Source organism: Tamandua tetradactyla, chromosome 1, assembly GCF_023851605.1.
Source record: "Tamandua tetradactyla isolate mTamTet1 chromosome 1, mTamTet1.pri, whole genome shotgun sequence".
In the NCBI taxonomy this organism is placed as follows: domain Eukaryota; kingdom Metazoa; phylum Chordata; class Mammalia; order Pilosa; family Myrmecophagidae; genus Tamandua; species Tamandua tetradactyla.
Window position 1 is genome coordinate 150,630,747 of NC_135327.1, and position 13,864 is coordinate 150,644,610.

The window sequence follows — 13,864 nt, forward strand, 5'->3', positions numbered from 1 at the left end:
GCCACACTAGCACAGCTTATTGGATTTCCTACAATATGGCAGCCAATTCTGACAAGAGGAATACTACCACAAGCATACAAAGGATTATACGGAAGACAAAGAATTAAAACATCACAGGGTCTGAAGGATGTATCTGAAGGGGGAGAAATTTATTAAGTACACAAACCTTACTTGTGTAAGAAAACAAGAAACAATCACCACTGATTTATAAATCCCTATTTAAGCAACTTACAAGATCTTTAATCCTAGCACCTAGATCTTGGTTTTTAATACCTCACTTAAAAAAAAATGTCAACTCCTTGGAGAAATGGCTAAATCCAGAGCTGGGCAGGGAAGGTACAAGATAAGTCTGGAGTGTCTTCTTATGCTAGAAAGTAAAGAAGTACTGAAAAAACAATGAAGCAGTCCACAAAGATTCAGAATTAAAAAAACCATTGGAATAAAAACAGGAAAGCAACAATAAATAAGGACAGAGAGAAATGGGGGGAAACGAGAGGATTCTTCAAGGAGCAGAATGTCAAGGGCTGCCTGGTAAATGTGGAGAGGCCTTGGCAATGACATTTCAACAGTTTGCAACCATCACAGTAAAAGCCTTGTTCAGTTAAGAAATATCAATAGATGGTAAATCTAGAGGAAAAATGCTGATTAGGAGCAGAATGTATATGTAGTCTCAAAATGTCTCCCCACAAACTGTTTATTAGTAGCATGCAGAAAATAAGTAACTAAAAGTGGAGAAATTGAACACCTTGACCAGGTGAACACTGAATGCTTTCAGATGTAATGCCTGGAAAGGGTAATACCACTTTTATAGTATTTTGACAGGGAGTGCCTAATCTGAATATAAATCAAAGGAAAGAGATCCCAAATGAGAGGGAAGGAGGGCACTGTATTCTTCAAATATATAAATATCACAAAACTCAAAAATAGGGGGGAAAAGACTGAAGAATTGTTACAGATTAAAAGAGACTGAAGAGGCAGGATAACCAAATGCAATACATCATCCTAGGCAGGATTCTGTACTGAAGAGGAAAAACAAATGCTACATTACATACATTATCGGGTAAAATGACAAAACAGGAATATGAGCATTGGTTAACTAATAGAATTGTATCAATGTTAAATTTACTGAGGTTGGGAACTGTACTGAGGTTATATCAGAAAATATCCTTTTTCTTAGGAAATCATACCGAAATATTTAGAGGTAAAGGAGGGAAATGATATTTACAATTTACTCTCAAAAGATTCAGAGAAAAGCAATGGAAAAAATAGAGTGTATGATAAAACAAATCTGACAAAATGTTAACAACAGGGAATAGCTGATTTAAAGAAAAAAAGTATATGAATGTTCTTTGTACTATGTAAGTTTAAAATTACTCCCAAGTAAAAAGCAATCCAAAGGTCTGGATCAGTATTTTTTTTTTAAGGCTAAATAAATAAATAAAAAGCAAGAGAGTGATAAGCACAAAACTCAGCTAATGTAAAAGAGGTAGGAGAATCAGATAAGGGAGGGATAGGCAGATGGATGTGAGATGTGAACAGTGTTCTCATTGGTGACAAATTCATATCTGTTCCTCTTATTATTATGCTTTATAACTATATATATATGTTATGCATATTCCTGTGTGTATAAGACATTACATTAGAAAGGAGAATAAAGGAAAGGAATAATCCTCTCTAAATTGTTAACAATTCCTTCCAAACTACTACAGAATAAGAAAAACAGTATTTATGGAGTAATAATTATCATATTTGCTTTTATTTCACTGAGTTAACAGTTAATACTGTTTTTAGTGTAATTATTTCATTACCTTACTTCTTCCTCAATTTGGTAATACTTTCTCCCTAAACAAAACATGCATTTTTCTTTACATAATAAGCTGTACAGTTGACAAGAGTTAATATGATTAATTACAGCTAATACTTATTGCCTACCAAGTGCCAGGCAACATGCTAATAAACGTTTGACATGTATTATTATCATTTAACTTTTACAATCACTCTTAGGACGCAAATCCTATTGCTTCCCCTCTTTTCAGATGGGGAAAAACGAAAAACAGAAAGGCTAGTTAACTTGTAAGTGTCAAAGTAGGTATTTGAAAATGGTAAATTATACTGCAGGCCCCATAGTTCTAAACACTATGCTCTATTGCACTTTTATTACCTCTGGAACCGAAGAAACTTGCATTAAAAACATAGGTAAAATGTCACATTGTACTTCAAACCAGTAGGTAAGGAATAAATTATAGCTATTATTTCTATTCACTCTGGGTAATGAATGCTGTATAGGAAATTCAAAAAACAACACTATCTTAGATTTAAATTCCACTGTTCCTTCTTTCCTCTGACCACTCATGAAAAAAGAGATATTGAATACTTTAAAAACCCAAAGCAATAAAGAGAAAAACTTTTTAAATATTTTCAATCAATATACTCTACATAATAATTATTTTCAAAATTCTGAGCATGCCAGGTGAAAAATGCTGACTATATTCAACACAGAAAAAAATAGAATTTTCCAGTGCAATAGGATTACTAACAAATGTATTAAATGGACATATGTCATTTTGTAAGCCCAGCACATCCCACTTGCTCACATCACCTCAACTTTTAGGGTATCTTTTGGGGAATTTTCTTCCCTGCATGGTAGACCTGGTGGAAACATAAACACAAATACATGCTCCCCAGCTATGGAAACCAAAGGCATCTTTCGGAGACTGTTTCCAGAAGACCTCTGATCATTTCTCTGATCCAGGGAGGAGAGCATATAACCCAGGCTCAATTATTCAGGTACATATTTCCAGGATTTGGTATATTAAGTTGAGTAGATGCACATACCAAAAAAGTTAGAGTTGATTCACACCAGCAAGAAAGCCTGGGCAATTTTGTTGATTGTCCCTGCTACGAAGCCCTTCCAGGTTTGCCTGGTTCCTTTCTATTCCATGCACAACTCTGGAGGCTCCTTTTAAGCCTGTGAGCTTCCCCACCTACACCCACACACTGATCCTTCTAATAAGTTCCTTTTTTTCTTTTTAAATTAGTCAGAATCTTTTTCCTTCCCAATAAAAATAACAATGATACATGTATAGAATAAAATGTAAAGATATAAAGGGATAATATTTACACTTTGATTTAGCATTTCTTTGGGTGATTTTTATTCTTTTCCACTGACTTGGTAAACTGAAAAAGTGCTGGCCCAAGAATTTGAAGATCTAGAATCTATTCCAGGCTGTCCATTAGCTGGGCTTTAACCCCTGAAGTATGTCATTTTGGTTCTCAATTTTTTTTGAGCCATGTGTTTTCCTGAACTCATTAAATATTACATTTTATAGAAAAGAACATATATTCTTATTGACAACCAAACATATAGATCTACTTGCAGGAAATTAGCACATGGATGATGCTGAGTGCAATATTTCCCATTCTCTTTACAATAATGTTTTTCACACAAATATGTTGTTATAGATGTCTCTAAACACACACTTTATATTAAATAAACAGGAATCAAATATTTTAGATGATTTCCTTAAAGGAACGACCATGTTATCTCAGCAGATTTAACTGTAAGAAATAAATCGATTTGGACTCATTATTCAGTAAATATCATTCCATTTATAAGATCCACAGGCAAAGTAATATGTCTTCAATAGGTTTTTATCATTTTCTCATGCCACAAAATGCTCCTACAATGTCCCTTCCTTCATATTTTCAAATGCTGTATAAATAACAGCATTACATAAAAGTTTCAAGAGAATAAATAATTCATTTTAAAATGCATTGATGATTTGATAAACATGCTTTGCTACTTGGGTATAAAATTGATTGGTGCACTTACTGAAGAATATATTCATAACAGTACGAGGGTTTCAATTTTCCTAAGAGGTCTAAAATTACTAGTATTAAAGTCAGCCAACAACTTTTAAACTGGCAATAACCATGGATTTGTGAGGTCAGAAGAAATTTTAGTATCGAAACCAAAACATCCATAGAAGACTATTACCATGAATGCTTTAAAACTTAAAAAATGAAGCCATTCTCAAAAAGCCATTCATACCAAGACTAACCATCAAATCACATCTTCAAGAATAATGAGTGTTTAATATGAACATTTATCAAACATTAACTGGATTTGAAATGCTGTGATTTTGTTACTCTCCCGAAAGTTTTATCTACCTCCTAAGTTTGGATATACTACTATCAACTCTCAACACAATGCAAAGCACGTGGAATTCCATCTATCATGGAAGTCATCATGCTGACTTCTGGTGTGGCAAAGAGAAATAAGAATTGGTTCCCGGCCTTAAGGTACTCACAGACATAAAAGCTGACTCAGCATAATGTGAAACACGCTAGAAAAGAGATGGTATAAAGTAGTTATTCATTAAGAAAAAAATAATTTTGTCTGAGGGCAGAGAAAAAGCTACAGAGAAAAGATGACATATATTAAACCTTTCTGAAAAGTATCAAAAGTATGTGAACTAAATAAAACTCCTCTCTAGACAAGGGACTTCACAGTCGGTCAGATCTGAGTTTAAGCCCCAGCTCTACCTCCATGCAGCTGTGTGAAAATGAGCAAGTTATGTGGAAACCTAGAACCCAGCCCAAGTTCCAATACTCACTAACTGTGACCTTGGGCAAGTCACCAAACTTCTCTAGTACCTAACTTTTCCATCTTTGAAGGGCATCATGGAGTCATGCTATGATACGTAATTTCTTCTTCTAACATGAGTCAATATTATTCATCCAATTTTAGAAAGTCGTATCTCCATTGAATGCTTCATTCAGCAAATATTTATATACTGTATTATGTATCAAATGCTGCTGTAGGCACATTGTAATAAATTAGTAAACAAAATAAACAAAAAGCCCTGTCAACAGAAAATACCCATTAAGAAACTTCAAAAGTGCTTTGGTTTCTTTTCCCGGTGCCTGCCCGTGTAAAAAAAAAAGTGCTTTGGTTTGCCTCTTTTTTATATATCATTTCCCCATGAAGTTTATACATTTATTGAAAGTAGTTAACACCAGGATATCTTTAAATAACTACAAATATTAACATAGAGAAATTTAGATGATGACGTATAGTTAGTTGGTAATGCTTCCATCAAAATCGTATATTTCTCTAAATTCACACTGAAACAGTACGCCTCAGCAGCTTGACAAAAAAAGACAGCACGTTCACAAAATTCCCCAAGCCAATTTAGTGTAATAGCCATCTTTTATTCCTCATTTAAACTATCACATAGATTTTTGAGAGCAGGATCTAGCCAGGCAAATTTCACTTTTAAAGTCTGTACATGAGAAGAAAATATAAATATAAAACCCATAATCTTACTTCTTTTTCAGAATGTCCATTCCCGTGCCCAGTGTTTTTTCAGCCTTGTGTAATACTAGTTTATTTCACAAGGTCTTTATCTGACAGCCATATATTATCATGTTCTATGAAACTGATTTGTTATTCAATAGGCAATTGTGAGAGATCGGCTATTTCAGGCAGCTCCAGAACAAAAACAGGCTCAGAGTTTGTCAGGTGATGGGGGTTTATAGAAAGGATACCCAAGGAGATAAGGAAGAACAGAAATCTTCCTGCCCCCAGAACACACAGTGATGTCAGGAGTCAGATGGTAATTCTGACAGCCTTCCATGCTTGGACTCTTCTCCTTCACTAATTTACTGATTTCTCTGTACCCCCTTTCTCATTTTCTCATGGCCATGTCTTTTTCATGGTTGCTACAACTCCCTGGAATCTGCTGTGTTCTCTCAGAATATCTACATACTTCTGCAGTATTTTAATAATTACGCCCCCTATACTTAGGAGAGAATATTTTATTGGGGCTGTGGTCACTTTTCTGTGTAGAGCTTCCCGGTGGAAAAGATTTCTCACTCCCAGCTACTTCACTGACAGTTTGCCTCTGATTGCCTTTCTCTAACTGATGATTGGAATAATGAGGTCATGTGGTTTAAAAAAATAACCCTGGTAATGTATGCACAAGGTACCAGGAGGTTTCTAAGAAAAAAACATACCCTAACTGGCAGACAGGGTCTGTGGATTGTTCAGTACAGAACAATACTGTATCACCATAGAGACAATATGCACAGAGATTGAATTCACAAATCACTTCCTCAAAGTTAGGCCATTTCCTTAAAGACAAAGGCAGCAAGTGAACACAGCAAATATATGGCATATACTAGAAAACTTAAATGCTAAAAGGCGTAAAGAGGTGGATGTATTTATGTGTTTTTGCACAAGCATTTTAAGCACAGCAAAGCACACTATAAAAACACTTTTTTTCAAAGCTGAGCCTATTGGCATCAAACATATACTAGAAAGGGGCATTTCTTAAAGTTCAGCTTGTCAACCATAATTGGTACTCTCTAAGCTGTGACACTCAGAATATTTTAACAAATGGTCACAATTCTGAGCAAGAGAGTAACACCCTGGCAAGTATTTCCCAAAGCTTCAGCATTCCAATTTTATTAGGGAGGAACAGTGAAGTATTATATATACCTGAGGGGTCTGTCCCTGCTTCATGCATAAAACTTGTAAGCAACCAAAAACAAAAAACAAAGAGAACTTTGGAACACAACTTGCCTGATGTTGACTACATCTATTATATTTTAATATATATTATATAATTATATAATTGTTATACTATATAATTATAAGTACTAGAACAGCACGAAAGAATAGGCTCTCCACCTCTTCTTTTCCCTCTTTCTGACAGTGGGCAGGAAAAAGCACATAGCCCCTCTGGATGCTGCTGGCTGCTATCATACAAATGAAAAGAGTCACCTCAGAAGGAAGTACATACTGTGGAAGGCAGAGAAGAAATGTGGGAATGGGACTTTGGTGACATGATCAGACACTGATCAAGACTTACCTGCAAGCCTGCCCCAGCTATGGTCTTTACACTTATATGTGCTAAAAAAAGAACCTTAGCATTTTCATGCTTTGCGGTAGACATTCCGTCCCTCCTCCTTGTGCCTCCATCAGCACATGGCCACGGAGGGCCCAGGAGCTCTAGTTAGGACCAACCCTGCTCTGTCTACCCAGCTATTGCCAGGAGTAAAAAGCAAGACCTCAAATCTCCTCCCCCACCCAACACTCACAATCTCACCATGATTAATGTCCTTGGAATCATTAACACAAATCTAGTTATGCTCTTTATTCCCCTTTTCATCAATCCCCAGAAAGGCCCAAGACTCCTACCAAGGTCATGCCATCTCCCACCCTCTAATTCCCATACACTTCTGTGGGATATAAGCCAACCCCAAAGTCACCAGCCTTTCTCCATCACTCTTGCCTACGTTATTTTCGCCATTACGGCTTTTAAATATCTGATGACTGTGAAGTCTGTTCATTTCCTACACTAAAATATAAGCTGCATGAGGGCAGAGATTTTTGTCTGTTTTGTTCACTGCTCTATCTCCAATACATAGAAAGTAACTGACAGGCAGTTGGCACTCGATAAGTATTTCTTCAGTGAAGAAATATCCAAAAGTTATTTTTTTTAATTTTAACAAAAAGAAAAGAAAGTTGTTTTTTGATTTTCGTTTTTCCTAGACTTCACAGGTTTTAGTCTTTGGGGAGTGAAGGTGGGCTTAGATTCATAGCCCATGAAATTAATATACTCAACTCATAAAACACTAGTAAAAAACTGTATCTATGAACTCTGACACTTTTCTGAAAAGTTCTACTTTGGCCTCTGTTTACTTCTAGAATAACTTTTCTCACAAAATACAAATACAAATCCTCTAGTCAATAACTTTTTAAAAAAAGCTATCTGTTTCTTAATAATCAAAATGGTTTCCACTGTACATAGCACATTTTTCAGAATCAAACACACATACACACACATGCTTTCCTTGACGTAGATGATTCTAAATTTCTAAAATATTCTAATTTTCTGGGTTAAAAAGGTAAAGACTGTCCACATGAGCTTTCCAATGATCACAGAACTTATCAGTGTACTAAAGATTAATATATTCAACTCATAAAATATATTTTATCAGTGTTCTAAAGAGTACTGTTCTTGTAGTTAAAGGAAAAAAAGAGCAAATTCTGTTTCATAAGGAAGGAAATAGTGAGAGTAGGAGCAGCGTGGCAGATAGAGAAGAAAGTTTAAGCTATAAAAGCTATCTCCTTATTTAGAACCTACTCAAGAGATACAAACACAATGTATGAGCAAGGAGGATGAGAAGCTCTACTTCTACATTACCAGAATGAAATAGAGAAAGGAGAGCGTGAGTCAACTGGCAGTTAGAATTCCTCATCCGTTGCATTTTCCTGTTTCAAGTGCTATGAGATCACGGATCATATTCTCACAAATACCCCAAAATCTGCACACTTAAGGAGAACAACTAGTCAGAATAAAAAATGAAAATAAAATCTTGATTTCATATTTGCTTTATTTGAGGACAGAAAATTATCCAATCCAGTTTTGTCTTTGCAGAGGATTAAGCGACCTGCTACAAAACACAAAAGTGGCAAAAATAATGCTAAAGGAGGGGGAAAAAAGTGTAGAGGAAAAGAGAGATCACATCCTGCCTACAGAGTAATTGTTAAATGAATGTTTCCTAAATTTAACCAAGAATATTTATCAGGGAAAGAAAAAAATAAATCTTCTACGGAAAGGGAAAAGAATGCGAGACAGTTAATATGGCAGAGAACAGGGTATGTGATATGTTGGAATAAAGGCTAGCACCACCTACCAGACCAGCGTTGTTTTCATAACCGAATGAGATAATGTTTGTAAATGTGCCTCCCAAATGTCAAGCAGTAAAAATAATAAAATTGAGGAAAACTATTGAGTAAAAAAGGGAAAACTGCTTTGCAACACCACTAAGACAATGCATGTAGGTCCCCTTTCCGATTTCAGTGATGTCCAGGTGCTGTCACTTGTAAAACTGCCTTGGAGCAGAGATTTTAATTTATTTGTTTTTCTTAACAACTTCAGTTATAAGCTTTGTTAAAGCTTATACATTCCTACAGGAATGGTTAGTGAGGATTGTGAAACGAAGGAAAATGTCTTGAGGATGGGGGAGTGGTGAGGGTAGAATGAATTTTAATATTATACAGAATAAAGCCACTAAGATTTGATACGATATATTTCATAGCAAATTAATTTCTCCTCTACCGAGTATGGTAGTTTATAAATCCCACTCACCTCTAAGCATAAATGGACAACCCATGGGGAAAATGGATTTCAGTGAACCCATTTTTAAAACTCCTATTATGACAATAAGAGCTTATACTTTAGAAAATACTGTTTGAACAATTCAAAGCTGCATATGCCTTTTTCTGCTTTTTAATCATGAAGGAAAAAAACCAAAAAACCATGCCAAGCACCTCTTCCGATGAAGCTAGGCACGCCCTGACACTTCTTGCCTTAGTCTTCAGTAATGACCTTATTCAGTTCCTGACAAAAATGAAACCCTTATCAGTCACTTCAAATTATTTAATGGGAGCTGCTTTGAATTATCCAAGCACAAAGCTGTCTTTAAAAATTGCCCAGATGCTAGAGTTTAACAGTGTCATAACTGTGTATAAACAAATGCTGAATAATGCAAATTGTAACCTGTTGACAAGGCATTTGCATAAATCATGTGAATACTCATGTAATAAATTCACATCTGACCCTTTTACCTTTCTAAGAATCAATAATTCTGAAGTTGGTATGTCCTGGACTAGGCTGATGACAGCAAATAAATGGAAAGGAAAGAATGGCATCTTAAAAGAATGACTAAGTAAAACATATAGAACTTGGTGATAAGTTAGTTTGGGGATGGTGGGGGGTGGGCTGGGGGAATAATCTAACATTAGGAATAAAGATAAGGTTTATCAATTCGATAAAATTAATTTTTCTAAGTCACGCCTTTCCCAAATTATTATTGCCCTTTTATGTATGTCACTATGATGCACAACTTGTCATGAGGCTCCTTGCATTTTTCATAATATTAAGGCAGAGAAAGCCATCCGTACAGTTCTTATCAAGTTAAAACCAAAGGACAGCCAGATCCTGAGAGTCAAACAAGTAAAGACATGAGTAATAATGGCTTTGGTCATAAATCAAAAGCTAATAGTGCCTGAGCACATGAGTCTGACCCTTTAATAGTATCCTCTCCTAGCTTGGCAACCCAAGTGAGAAAACAAAATGTCAGGGTTATTACCTGTGCAAAGACATTGGATGCTGCATCCAATAGTAGCTGCAACTATCATACCGATTACAAAACCTCCTACATGAAATAAAGTAAAACTGTTATCACTAAGCCTAGACTTTTTTCAAAGAAAAGAAAATTTGAAAAACTACAAATATGGGTAAACAACTATTCCTTAGCAAAGCTATGAACAGACTTCTTGCATTTGGTAAGAATGTCAATGGATGAACTATGAGGTCACTTTAAACTGTAAAAATATTTGTTTCTCTGAAATTATGCTATCAGGTAAAACAAAACTGCAACAACAGCAATAATAGTAAAGTAAATTTTAAAACAGATGACAAGATGCATTGTAGTGTCATGTTTAAGAACTTAGGTTCTAGATTTAAAATGAGCTGGGTTCAAATACTGCACCATTTTACTACCTCTGTGACCTAGAACCAATTATTTACTTTCTTTAAGCCTCCATTTTATTTTCTTAAGGACTTACTACTACTTACTTCACAAAAAGATTATGAGGAATAACTAATTTGTGTTAAACAACATATGCCCAAAATTTTAAAGAATGAAGAGTAAGAATAAGAAAATTTGGACAAATCTATCATGTTTTTAGTTAAAAAAAAAAAAAAAAAGCAAAAAACACCCTCATAAACTCATTACTTTATAAAAGATTTATACATGGTCAATAAGCACATGAAAAGATGCTCAACATCATTTGTCATTAGGAAATGCAAATCAAAACCACAATGAGATAGCATTTCCCACCTACTAGGTGGCTATCATCAAAAGGACAGATAACACCAAGTGTTGGCAAAGGTATATAGAAATAGGAACTCTCACACATGGCCAAAATGACTATAAAACGGTACAGTCATTTTGGAAAACAGTTTGTCTGTTCATCAAAAAATTAATCATAATATCACCATTTGATCTAGCAATGCCATTCCTAAATATAACTTCAGGAGAACAGGTATGCAAACAAAAACATGTACCAATGTTCATAGCAGCATTATCTACATGAGCCAAAGGTGAAAGCAACCCATCTGCTCAAATGATGAATGAATAAATAAAATATGGTATATCCACATAATGAAATATTATATGGTAATAAAAAGAATAAAATACTAATATATACTACAACCTGATGGACCTCAAAAACATTGTTATATGAAATATCTAGAATAGGTAAATCCATAGAAAAAAAAGTAGATCAGAGGTTACCAGGCACATGGGTAGGGAGTGATGAGGGGTAATGGCTAAGGGGTATGGAGTTAATTTGGGGTTAATGAATATGTTCTAAAATTGATAATGCTGATGGATACAGAATTCTGAGAATATACTAACAGACACTGAACTGTACAGTTTGCCTGGGTGAATCATATGGCGTGGTAATTAAAACTCAAAGCTGTTAAAATATACATAGATATGTATACGTATATATATTGCACATATATACGAAATAAGAATGGAAACATCCCTCTACAGTAGACCTTTGTGATGTTTGTCCATGCCCAGCACCTTTTCCTTGGGGGAATTGCCATTCCCCCATTCTATGTCATTCCAGAAAATCACAGGCAACCCCTAATTCCCACTTCTCCCTCTATACATATAGAGCTACATATCCACATATATGAAGATATGTTTTACCAGCATAATACTATATCTAGCATAACTGCACCATAATGGATTTTAACATTCCTCATTAATAGTTCTAATAGTTGAAATCAACTTAAATCTATCCATTATCTTTTAAAAAAGGGGGGGGTGTAATAGGTATAGGTATACCATTAAAACATGTATTGGGTTAAAATCCAACAAACATTTATTGAACAGACTCGGAGGCTGATTATTTTTTGCCAGGGTGGGGGAGTGCATGGTCCAGGAAGCAAACCTGCATTTTCCACATGGAAGGTGAATATTCTATCACTGAACCACCTGTGCACCCAAGAGGCTGATTTTTTTCTTTTATACACTTGTAGAGATGATGAGAAGCTGAAAAATAATCTCTAATCAATTTTTGTTCACAAATTAATTTCACAGATAAGATAGAACAATTACAAAACAATTATATATCAATGCATAAGCAAAACTGAATGATAATCATCTATCAGATGAAACAATGCAAATTTAATTCAATTTTATTATATGTCAATTGTTTAATATTTCTTCAATATACTGATTAATCTGATTCTCTGGGTGAGCATCCAAAAGAAAGTTTACAGCTCCTGTCCTTGAGGTACTTATAAACTACTTAGTCAACATTTTGTAATTTTCACAAACAAAAACTGAGGAATAAAACTTCCAGCAAAAAGTAAATATAAGATATTAAGGATTTTAAAAAGATGTCCATGACTTATTATTATAATAAAAATAAGTCAATACTTTTTAGTCAATTATTTTTTTGAAACAATCTTATAAAGCAGATATTTCTGTTAGAATCAGCCAAGGACACTCTGGCAAATGTAAGAGCTAAAGTCAGATCTTATTGTCTCAAAGTTCAATATTCAACCAATATCTCAGGTATTATCATAACATTGTTTCTAATGTTGAAAAAGAGTTGAAATGAAAAAAATTTCATAGCAATAAATGTCATTTTAACAACCATATTAACAAAAATTCTGTAAGCAACAAATCAAGTTTCCAAATCAGTAAAAAGAGTTATTAATCCTGAGTTTTATACATATTAACACATGAGACATTATAATATTTACTTATTCAGTACTGTGATAAAGGAGAAATCAAATTAATTCAGGTCACCTAGTTGACAGACCTGTGATCTTTATGAGCACAAGAATAGGTTGGTACAGACTCATAGTATGTGGTTATTCTGCCTGAGAAGTAAGTACACAAATCCATAAGAATACAAAATAAAATAAAACTCACTGTAATTACTACAGACTTTGTTACATACATCTTTCCATATTTATGTGTATTTAATTAAAATGACATTTATCAAAAGGCTAGTAAGACCATTTTGAAGAATACTTACTGAGAGCCTAAGAACAGTAGAATATGATGTTTATTAACTGAAAGAACAAGATATATGACATCTGTACACAATAAGAGACCAAAATTACCAATAAAATATTTTAAAATTTTCTCATAAACCTTATAACAAAAAGGACACACTGGAGATAACAGAATATGTACAATGTCATCTCCCCACTTCTATTACAGAATATAAGCTAAAACTGACATACAAATGAAAATAAATATTCTCATCCAAGAACTTTCCTGATGAGTATATATAAATTATGTATCCATTATGAAGTGTTACAGTTGTTATAGGTATTTAAATACAAGCCATTTTATAGCTAGCAAGAGAGGTCAAAATGTTTACATAGTGAATTAAATTTTATAAACTAGGGTCTTAAAACAGTTTCACATTACATTGCTGCATCTCAGAAAAAAAAAACTGTCGATATTTCACTCATCCAAAAACCAGTTGTCAGTGGAACAGAACCATGCTGCATGGCAAATGGAAATGGCAGTCATTTTCTCAAATAAAAGTAATAAAGATAGTAATAATAACAATAACAATACTTCAACTTCATGAACAGAAAAATTCCAGAGATATGAAAATGGCACATACTACTAAGCTCCAACTACTCAAATTTTTCAACATGTAATTGCAAACTAATTGCAAACTATTTGCTCTTCAAATAAACAGAAACTCATAAGATTGAAAAAGAAAAGTAGCAAGTCAGTTCAA

The 13,864-nt window shown here is 34.2% G+C and overlaps 1 protein-coding gene across 21 annotated transcripts in view; it reads right to left on the minus strand.

Annotated features, from left to right (window-relative positions):
• The window catches only part of IMMP2L (inner mitochondrial membrane peptidase subunit 2), a 980,891-nt gene that overhangs the window by 799,069 nt on the left and 167,958 nt on the right, over positions 1-13,864 (minus strand). The gene's annotated exons all lie outside the window — the stretch shown is intronic.